At 41.2% G+C, this 11,581-nt stretch overlaps 1 pseudogene; it reads left to right on the top strand.

Moving 5' to 3' along the window:
• Window positions 1-272: 272 nt before the first annotated feature.
• On the top strand, window positions 273-537 carry LOC133253420 (ATP synthase subunit f, mitochondrial-like; annotated as a pseudogene).
• Window positions 538-11,581: the final 11,044 nt, after the last annotated feature.

Here is an 11,581-nt window from a genome sequence, read left to right as displayed (position 1 = left end):
CATCATGGAGAGAAAACAATAGGTTGCCATGGAAACAGTTGTGCAGCGGTAACCCAAGCCCACAAGGGACAATTTGGATTCAAGTTGTAAAATTGGTTGTAGTCAACCATAGAAAAATGTTTGTATCTGGAAAGCAGTCATCACTTTTTCTGCATCAGATAACTCATAGTGGTGAGAAACCCTCTGAAAAATATGGGAAGGCTGTTTGTTGTGCCTCAAACCTTGCTCAACACAGGAGAGTTCATACTGGAGCAGACAGCCACGACTCCAAGATGGTGTCAATTGTACCTCTGAAAGAGAAGAAAACTCCTGGATGTCAAATTAAGAGAGTTGCCAATCTGGATACTAATGCAGGATTTCATCCCTAAAGGCATTGCTGTAGTGTTTCAAAAAGGTTATTACCAGTATTACAAGTATCTCAGCATGAAAAAAGGGAATGTCGCTGGGCTTTCTATGGTGCTGGCAGCTTATGTACTTTTCAACCGTTGCCGTTCTTACAAGGAACTTAAACAGGAGCAACCAAGCGAGTACCACTGAAGAGGGCACACTCCGCATTCCTGAACAAGACCTTTGCCAGACATTCCTGAATCCTTTCATATCCTAATGGAGAATAACATCCAACAAAAGATGACTGGTTTAAAAAAATCTCTTACAGCAACTTTCAAGTCAGGTATTACTAAATTAACATCCCATGAGTTATCTATTTTATAACTGGAAATTTGTAGCTTTTGAAGACCTTCATCCTTTTCACCCTTCTTGCAAAATTTATGAACTCCTTATTGCAAAATTCAGACTTAAATTGAAGAAATAAAGAAAACCACTAGCCCATTCAGGTATGACCTAAATCAAATCCCTTATGATTATACAGTGGAAGTGACAAATAGAGTCAAGGGATTAGATCTGATAGAGTGCCTGAAGAAGTATGGGTGGAGGTTTGCAACACTGTATAGGAGGCAGTGATCAAAACCATCCCTAAGAAAAAAAAGGCAAAATGGCTGTCTGAGGAGGCCTACAAATAACGAAAAGAAAAGACGTGAAAAGCAAAGGAGAAAAGGAAAGATATATCCATCTGAATGCAGAGTTCCAAAGAACAGCAAGGAGAGACAAGAAAGTGATCCTAAGAAAGTGATCAATCACTTGAATTGTTCCTAAGTGATCAATGCAAATAAATAGGAAAACAGTAGAGTGGGAAAGACTAGAAATCTCTTCAAGAAAATTAGAGATACCAAGGGAACATTTCATGCAAAGATGGGCACAATAAAGGACAGAAATGGTATGGACCTAACAGAAGAAGAAGATATTAACAAGAGGTGGCAAGAATACATAAAAGACCTGTACAAAAGAGGTTTTAATGACCCAGATAACCACAACAGGATGGTCTTGATCCCTCTCTCCTGTACAATGTCACAAACCTCTGTCCATAGTTCATCAGGCACTCAGTCTATGAGATCTAGTCCCTTAAATCTATTTCTCACTTCCACTGTATAATCGTAAGGGATTTAATTTAGGTCATACCTGAATGGTCTAGTGGTTTTCCCTACTTTCTTCAATTTAATTCTGAATTTGGCAATAGGGAGTTCATGATCTGAGCCATAGTTAGCTCCCAGTCTTGTTTTTGTTGACTATATAGAGCTTCTCCATCTTTGGCTAAAAAGAATATAATCAATCTGATTTCAGTGTTGACCATCTGGTGATGTCCATGTGTAGAGTCTTCTCTTGTGTTGTTGGAAGAGGGTGTTTGCTATGACTAGTGCATTCTCTTGACAAAATTTAGCCTTTGCCCTGCTTCATTCTGTACTCCAAGGCCAAATTTGCCTGTTACTCCAGGTAAATTCTTGACTTCCTATTTTTGCTTTCCAGTTCTCTATAATGAAAAGGACATCTTTTTTGGGTGTTAGTTCTAGAAGGTCTTCTAGGTCTTCATAGAACCTTTCAACTTCAGCTTCTTCTGCATTACTTGTAGGGGAATAGACTTGGATTACCGTGATATTGAATGGTTTGCTTTGGAAACAAACAGAAATCATTCTGTCATTACTCAGACTGCATCCAAGAACTGTATTTTGGACTCTTGTTGACTATGATGGCTACTCCATTTCTCCTAAGGGATTCTTGCCCACAGTAGTAGATATAATGGTCATCTGAGTTAAATTCACCCATTCCAGTCCATCTTAGTTCGCTGATTCCTAGAATGTCAACTTTCACTCTTGCCATCTTCTGTTTGACCACTTCCAATTTGCCTTGATTCATGGGCCTAACATTCCAGGTTCCTATGCAATATTGCTCTTTAGAGCATCAGATCTTGCTTCCATCACCAGTCCCATCCACAACTGGGTGTTATTTTTGCTTTGGCTCCATCTCTTTATTTGGAGAAAGCAATGGTACCCCACTCCAGTACCCTTGCCTGGAAAATCCCACGGACGGAGGAGCCTGGTAGGCTGCAGTCCATGAGGTCGCTAAGAGTCGGACATGACTGAGCAACTTCACTTTCATGCATTGGAGAAAGAAATGGCAGCCCACTCCAGTGTTCTTGCCTGGAGAATCCCAGGGATGGGGGAGCCTGGTGGGCTGCCATATGGGGTCACACAGAGTTGGACATGACTGAAGTGACTTAGCAGTAGCAGCAGCATCTCTTCATTCTTTCTGGACTTATTTCTCCACTGATCTCCAGTAGCCTATTGGGCACCTACTGACCTGGGGAATTCCTCTTTCAGTATCCTATCATTTTGCCTTTTCATACTGTTCATGGGGTTCTCAAGGCAAGAATACTGAAGTGGTTTGCCATTCCCTTCTCCAGGGGACCACATTTTGTCAGAACTCTCCCCCATGACCCATCCGTCTTGGTTGGTACTACATGGCATGGCTCATAGTTTCATTGAGTTAGACAAGGCTGTGGTCCATGTGATTAGATTGGTTAGTTTTCTGTGATTGTGCTTTTCAGTCTGTCTGCTCTCTGATGGAGAAGGTAAGAGACTTACAGAAGCCTCCTGATGAGAGAGTGACTGAGGGGGAAACTAGGTTTTGTTCTGATGGGGGGGGAGGGGGCGTGCTCAGTAAATCTTTAATCCAAATTTCTGTTGGTGGGTGGAGCTGTGTTTCCTCCCTGCTCTTTACCTGGAACCAAACTCTGGTGGAGGTAAAGAAGATAATGGCAACCTCCTTCAAAAGGTCCCACACATGTACTGCTATACTCAGTGCACCAAACCCTGCAGCAGGCCCCCACTGACCCACACCTCCGCTGGAGACTCCTGGACACTCACAGGCAAGTCTGGGTCAGTCTCTTGTGGGTTCTCTGCTCCTTGCTCCTTGGTCCTGGTGCACAAGATTCTGTTTGTGCCCTCCAAGAGTCTATTTCCATATATATACCTAATGTGATGATGTGGCTAATATTAATTTTGGACATTTGGGGTACTAGAATTTGATATGATTACCCCACCCCACCCCAATTTTTGCAGCATTTTGCTATCTAGCTTGAATTCTTGAGAAAAGCATTTAGCAATTTTGTGAAGACAATACAATCATTTCCCCCCCAAATTAATAGCACCTTTTTCATAGCGTTTGTGAGCATTGAATAAGATAACCAGGAAAGCACCTGGCATAGTGTGGTCCCCAGATCCCTGCTCTGTTATAAAATGTCCTGTCCCTGCTTCTCCTACCTGGAAGCCCCATTCTTCTCCGTTTGGCAAACTTCTATTCATCCTTCAAAACCGACTCTAATGTGAAGAATTTCTTGACACATACATCCCATTAATGAGATCCTCTACTCTGGACACATTGTACAGGAGACAGGGATCAAGACCATCCCCAAGAAAAAGAAATGCAAAAAAGCAAAATGGCTGTTTGAGGAGGCCTTACAAATAGCTGTGAAAAGAAGAGAAGCAAAAAGCATAGGAGAAAAGGAAAGATATACCCATTTGAATGCAGAGTTCCAGAGAATAGCAAGGAGAGATAAGAAAGCCTTCCTCAGTGATCAATGCAAACAAATAGAGGAAAACCATAGAATGGGAAAGACTAGAGATCTCTTCAAGAAAATTAGAGATACCAAGGGAACATTTAATGCAAAGATGGGCTCAATAAAGGACAGATATAAAGGACAGGTATGGACCTAACAGAAGCAGAATATATTAAGAGGTAGCAAGCATACACAGAAGAACTGTACAAAAAAGATCTTCGTGATGCAGATAATCATGATGGTGTGATCACTCACCTAGAGTCAGAGTTCTTGGAATGGGAAGTCAAGTGGGCCTTAGGGAAGCATCACTATGTACAAAGTTAGTGGAGATGATGGAATTCCAGTTGAGCTATTTCAAATCCTAAAAGATGATGCTATGAAAGTGCTGTACTCAATATGCCAGCAAATTTGGAAAACTCAGCAGTGGCCATGGGACTGGAAAAGGTCAGTTTTCATTCCAGTCCCAAAGAAAGGCAATGCCAAAGAATGCTCAAACTACTGCATAATTGCACTCATTTCTCATGCTAGCAAAGTAATCTTCAAAATTCTCCAAGCCAGGCTTCAACAATACGTAAACCATGAACTTCCAGATGTTCAAGCTGGATTTAGAAAAGGTAGAGGAACCAGCGATCAAATTGCCAACATCTGCTAGATCATTGAAAAAGCAAGAGAGTTCTAGAAAAACATCTATTTCTGCTTTATTGACTATGCCAAAGCCTTTGACTGTGTGGATCACAATAAACTGTGGAAAATTTTGAAAAAGATGGGAAAACCTGACCACCTTACCTACCTCCTGAGAAATCTGTTTGCAGGTCAAGAAGCAACAGTTAGAACTGGATATGGAACAATGGACTGGGTCCAAAATGGGAAAGGAGTACGTCAAGGCTGTATATTGTCACCCTGCTTATTTAACTTATATGAAGAGTACAGCATGCAAAATGCCAGGCTAGATGAAGCACAAGCTAGAATCATGATTGCAGGTAGACATCTCAATAACATCAGATATGCAGATGACACCACCCTTATGGCAGAAGGTGAAGAGGAACTAAAGAGCCTCTTGAAGGTGAAAGAGGAAAGTGAAAAAGCTGGCTTAAAGTTCAACATTCAAAAAACTAAGATCATGGCATCTGATCCCATCACTTCATGACAGATAGGGGAAACAATGGAAACAGTGGCAGACTTTATTTTCTTGGGCTCCAAAGTCACTGCAGATGGTGGCTGCAGCCATGAAATTAAAAGACACTTGCTTCTTGGGAAAAAAGCTATGACATACCTAAACAGCATGATAAAAAACAGAGACATTACTTTGCCGACAAAGGTCCATCTAGTCAAAGCTATGGTTTTTCTAGTAGTCATGTATGGATATGAGAGTTGGACCATCAAGAAGGCGGAGTGCCAAAGAATCAATGCTTTTGAACTGTGGTGTTAGAGAAGACTCTTGAGAGTCCCTCATACTGCAAGGAGATCAAACCAGTCAATCGTAAAGGAAATCAATCCCAAATATTCATTGGAAGGGCTGACGCTGAAGCTGACGCTCCAATACTTTGGCCACCTGTTACGAAGAACTGACTCATTAGAAAAGACCCTGATGCTGGGAAAGGTTGAAGGCAGGAGGAGAAAGGGACAACAGAGGAAAATATGGTTAAACGGCATACATGTATGCCATACATGTATACTGCCGACTCAATGGATATGAGCTTGAGCAAGATGCAGGAGATGGTGAAAGACAGGGAAGCCTGGCGTGCTGCAGTCCATGGGGTCAGAAGATCAGACAGGAGTGAGTGACTGAAAAACAACAAATCTTTACACCCACTGCCTCTGGCAGCCATGAATCTGTTCTCTGTCTTGGGTTTTTGGGGGTTTTTTGGGATTTCACATGTAAGTGAGATCATGTAGGATTGGTGTTTGTCTTTCTCTGTCTGATTTGACTTAGTCTAATGCCCTCAAGACCATCCATGTTGTCACAAATGGCAGGATTTCCTTCTTTTTATGATTGAATAATATTCTGTTCTGTATGTATGCCACATTTTTTGAAAATTCATCCATCTCTTGATAAATTCTTGTCCTTTCCATGTCTTGGCTTTTGTAAATAACTCTGCATTGAACACTGGGGGTGGGACAGATATGTTTTCAAGATAGTCACTTTGTTTCCTTTGGATAAATACCAAGAAGTAAAACTAGGGACTTATATGGTAGTTCTAGTTTTAATTTCTTGAGGAACCTCCATGCTGTTTTCCATAGTAGATGTACTAATTTGTATTCCTTCCAGCAGTACATAAGGGTTCCCTTTTCTCCATGTCCTTGCAAAAACTTGTTATTTCTTGTCTTTTTGGTAATAGCCATTCTTACAGGTGTGAAGTGGTAATTTAGTGTAGTTCTGGTTTGCATTTCCCTGATGATTATGATATTGATCACACTTTCCTGTACCTGTTGACTCTTTGTATGTCTTCTTTGGAAAAATGTCTATTCAGAGCCTTGCCCCATTTTTTAATTGGGTTGTTTGCTTTTCTATTAAGTTATATATGAGTTTTTTTAAAAATATGTTGTGGATTGTAATTCAGCTATACTCCAATATGGGCTTCCCAGGTGGCATGGTGGTAAAAAAATCTACCTGCCAGGGCAGGAGATGCAAGAGACATGGGTTCAATCCCTGGGTCAGAAAAACCCCCTGGAGGAGGAAATGACAACCCACTCTAGTATTCTTGCCTGGGAAATTCCATGGATAGAGGAGTATGGTGAGCTACAGTCCATGGGCTTGCAAAGAGTTGGACATGACTGAGCGACTGCACACATACCCCCAACATTCATATTTACAACATGAATTATTTATAGTAGTTATTTACAGCCAGTAAGATATGGCAGCAACCCAAATGTCCATCAATAGAGAATGCTTAATTCTTTATTCTTACTTATTTTTATAGAGGAAAAGAATCAACAGGTTAGGCAAGGCACGGTATGCATTCAGGAGAGCGTAAGTCAAGAGTTAGGTTACATTGCCTAGTGATCTAATTCCTATAATTAGGTTATTTTAAGGTTAGAGGGGAATAGAAATGAGCAAGCAGGAAAGGTACAAAAGAACTACTTTCAAGTAGAATGTACACAGTGAATGACTGGTAAGTGCCCTAAAAAGCTCAGAGAACCTTCCTCTAGAGAAGGCACAGTGGATATAGGGAAGCCAAAAAAAGCAACAGCTGACCTTGACAAGGTATCTGGACTAAAGTTAGACTGAAGTGGGTTCCTGTCTATAACTTCTCTTTTAGCCTTATAATCTTGTAAGATTATATTATGTTTACATAATAGTTATACTTACATAGTATAATGTCAAAATTTAAGTACTAAATTTTAGTGCCCAAACTTGATTAGGATAAGCCTTTAGAAAATGTTGTAGGCTCTAGCTATATAATTCTTCTCAACCAATCTTTCACAAAGCCAAACACTTCAGACCCTAATTAAATTATTTGTTATGATCCTAAAGCTGATCGGAGTAATTCTAGCCTCACTGGCTAAACCCTGAGTCCATTGGTAGGCGTGGAGACATAAATGAGACATGCCCTGAGGTTTAGTTCATCATTTAACACGGGGAAAATACACAGGTTGCAAGTAAACAATATAGGAAACTGCAAGTTGCCATCATGCAGAGGTATGTTCTCCCCCGGCAGAATGAACAAAGAGGCATCACAGGGAAAAAGAGAGCAGGAGAGATGAACTGAGGTGAGGTCTTCAGGGTGCTTCATGGAGAAGATGGCATTTTAAGTATATCCTGAAGAAGAGATGGCTTTTTGTTGTTGTTGTTGTTTATCTTTAATTTTCTTTCTGAGTTAAGGAAAGGAATATGGATAGAGGGAGCTATTGAAATAAATGTATGGAGATATGGAAGGCCATGCTGGGTGTGGGGGCACCAGAGCAAGCCCATAGGTGTGTGGGTGAAGGCAGCAGATGGGTGTGTAAAACAAGGGATGCCATTCTAAGCATTTGGACTTTATCTGAGAAATAAAAAGGTAGACACTCAAGAGAGGAGTGTAATGGGGTGAGATTCTTGGCTTGTGGAGAAGGGGGTCTAAACTCTAGGGGGAATGGGCAGAGTCAGGGAGGTCAGATCCAAGCTTATCCCAGTAATCCCAGTAAGAGATGGTGGAGATGTACAGTGAGGCAGGGGACATTGTGAAGTTCAATCAGTAATATATGGATACTGACTTCACATGAGGATAAGGGAGGGAAAAAAGATTAAAGCACACTGAAGGGTTTCACATGGTCATGGTGGCATTAAATAAAATAGGAAAAAATAGGTTTGGGAAGAAACAAAGTTGATAAGACACATACAGGTTAAAAATGTATAGGCTCTGAAGTTTTTTTTTCCCTTCATTTTTGCATATCATCTATGGACTGGTTGTTTCCCTCTATGCTACTATGTTGATCAGAATGGAAATTAAAAGAGAATAGCGAGTGAACAAGTGATAAAGGCACCTGGGCTTCATTTTCTACAGTGCCCTATTCAGATAGATGTCCTGGGTGGAGATGGGGGTATCTACTTTAAATAAATGTCTGGGCAGCCCGTGATGGGAATCTAATACATGAAAAGACTTAACATGATCTAGGATATGGCATCGTTTCTTGGACCTGGCAAGCTGACTTTATTAGGGACTGCTGTAGGTTACCAGGGGAGACAGTGACAGATCATTTTGTAGGGCCCAGGGTGAGCCAGATCCATCTGCCTAGGAAAACAAATAAATTCATTAGGAACCGAGGTTAAAAAATTTACAAGATACAGTGATGCATGTGCCTCTCTCTGGGTGGATGGCGATGGCTGGCCACAGGAGGTTACCCTCACTGGTTCACACATCCTGCCAGCTCCTGGGCTCATGTTACAGGACATTTTCCCATTTCCTTTTCCATGGTCTAGTGTAGCCAGAAAAATGGACGGCAGGCTGGGGGAGGATAAAAAATAAACAGGAGAGGGAAAAGACTCTCTCTCTGAGCAATCTTATAAAACAAAGCATAAATCTTTAACTGCCTGACCTTTCAGCTCACATGGCTTTCGGTGCAGGAAGAATAAATCAGGGCTCATCTGGAGGCCTGGGGGAGGGTGGCTTTCTACCTTCCAACAGAAAGCAACCTATTTGTGGAAAGCACAGATATGTGTCATTGTTTTTAATAGGAACTCAATTGATTTCCTAGAAATTGAAATGTTCCCTTGGTTGGGAAATGAAATTTCTACTTGGCCGTTCCACCTTTGGCCGCCCCTTGGTGGAAAGTCTTATTGCACATTGCTAGAATTAGCAACAAAAGGTCAAATGAAAGATCATGGGGTCAGACTGCCTCATAACAGGAGACCATCTCCTAAATGCAAATAAAACCAGCAAAGGTTGCGGGTTGCGGAGATGCAACTCCTACAATATAGTGAAGAATGTCTTTGTTAACCTTTTGGTTGCTGATTTCATTTCCTGCACCATGTTGCTCTCTTGCATCATTGTTGTTCAGTCGCTCAGTAATGTCTGACTCTTTGCGACCCCATGAACTGCAGCACGCCAGGCTTCCCTTCCTTCACTATCTCCTGGAGTTTGCTCAGACTCATGTCCATTAAGTCAGTGATGCTATCTAATCATCTCATCCTCTGTTGCCCCCGTCTCCTCTTGCCCTCAATCTTTCCCAGCATCAAGGTCTTTTCCAGTGAGTCAGCTCTTCGCATCAGGTGGCCAAAGTATTGGAGCTTCAACATCAGTCCTTCCAATGAATATTCAGTTTGATTTCTCTTAGGATTAGCTGGTTTGATCTGCTTGCTGTGAGAGCCAATGATGAGGCCCTGAATTCAGCAGCTCACCAGAGGGCTTGGCACTCCTCTATAACCAGCCCCTTTATCCCAGCAGCCATAGTGATGGACAATTGAAAAAACAAGTTTTTTTTTTCAATACCTGGAGAAAGATGACAATCGATCTTATTGAGTAACTGAAGCTGTCCTACTTAAGGGAAACTTTTTTTTCGGGGAGGGGGGTAAGATTAGGTTAAGTGGTGATAGAGGTGGCTAAAATATAGAAGGCAGTAAATCAGTAGTTTGAAGACAGAATTGGAACTAAGCTTGATGGGTTAAGCCCACTATCCGAGTTCATAGAGCCAACGGTGTGTTTTGATCATTTTTCTCCTCCCTCTCTCTCTTTTAATGACTAAGGCTGTTCAAATGTGAAAAAAGCAGATATGCCACGAGCTAGCAATTACAGAGGCACTTATTAATAAAACAAAATCTAGGAAATAATTTATTTTATTCCCACAAAGATAAAGTAGTATTCTCAGTCCCTCCCAGATCCCTTTTGTTTAAGTCTTTCCCTTTGGCTGGAGCAGCCACCTAATGAAGTATTGCTGTTTCTTGAGGGCCCACATGTCCCAGGGAAGAAAGAAAAGCTCCCCCTAGAGGCAAAATCTCCACCTGCAGAATATTCCTTAGTTCAGGCTCTGAATATCTGAGGGTATCTATCATTTGAAGAACAATGGTCTTTATCAAGGAAAACTTGCTATCTTTTGCTATACTTTTCCTTAAATGCTCTTCTGTTATCAGCTTATTACCACATTAACTTTTTCCCAAGAATGTTCAGGCTGTGAAATCACAGAAAAAAGAAACATAATTTAGGAGCTAGAATAACATTTTTGGTCTTTTTAGTATTACATTATCCAAACGGTCTCTATTTACTAATATTTACTATTTGTTTGTGTTTGTCCCATTTCTTAAGATTTGTTTATGGCCTAGTGGGGACCCAGTGGACTGCAAGTTGTTGTTGTTCCGTTGCTCAATTGTATCTGACTCTTTGCGACCCCACGCCAGGCTTCCCTGTCCTTCACCATCTCCCAGAGTTTGCTCAAACTCACGTCCATTGAGTCAGTGGTGCCATCAACCATCTCATCCTCTGTCGTCCCTTTCCCCTCCTGCCTTCAGTCTTTCCCAGCATCAGGGTATTTTCCAATGAGTCAGCTCTTTGCATCAGGTGGCCAAAGTATTGGAGCTTCAGCTTCAGCATCCGATGAATATTCACGGTTGATTCCTTTAGGATTGACTGGTTTGATCTCCTTGTAGTCCAGGAGACTCTCAAGAGACTTTTCCAGCACCACGGTTCGAAGGCATCAATTCTTTGACGCTTAGCCTTTTTTATTGTCTGCAAATTAGAATATCATTTTTGGTCTACTGTTGACTTTTTGTTGACTAAGTGTAATTCAGCCTTTGTGTATCAGATTTCAAGTCTACATCTTGATGATAGTCAGTATAACTTTAAAAATAACTGTATATATATATATATATATATATGTATATACACACACACACACACACACACTTCCCTGGTGGCTTAGACAGTAAAGAATCTGCCTGCAATGCAGGATACCCAGGTTCAATCTCTGGGTTGAGAAGATCTCCTGGAGATGGAGAAGGAAATGGCAAGTCATTCCAGTATTCTTGCCTGGAAAATCCCATGGACAGAGGAGCCTCAAGGGCTACAGTACATGGTGTCAAGAAGAGTCTGACATGACTGAATATAATACACACACACACACACAAAGATATATATATATATATAGAGAGAGAGAGAGAGTGCATTTTAAATGATTCCAAAAATATTAAAAAGACAATAGCATAAAAACTCAGGAAAGGCT

This window comes from Bos javanicus, chromosome 8, assembly GCF_032452875.1.
Source record: "Bos javanicus breed banteng chromosome 8, ARS-OSU_banteng_1.0, whole genome shotgun sequence".
Taxonomy (NCBI): Eukaryota; Metazoa; Chordata; class Mammalia; order Artiodactyla; family Bovidae; genus Bos; species Bos javanicus.
The sequence above is the reverse complement of the archived record's forward strand: the minus strand, read 5'-3'. Positions and strand labels throughout refer to the sequence as shown.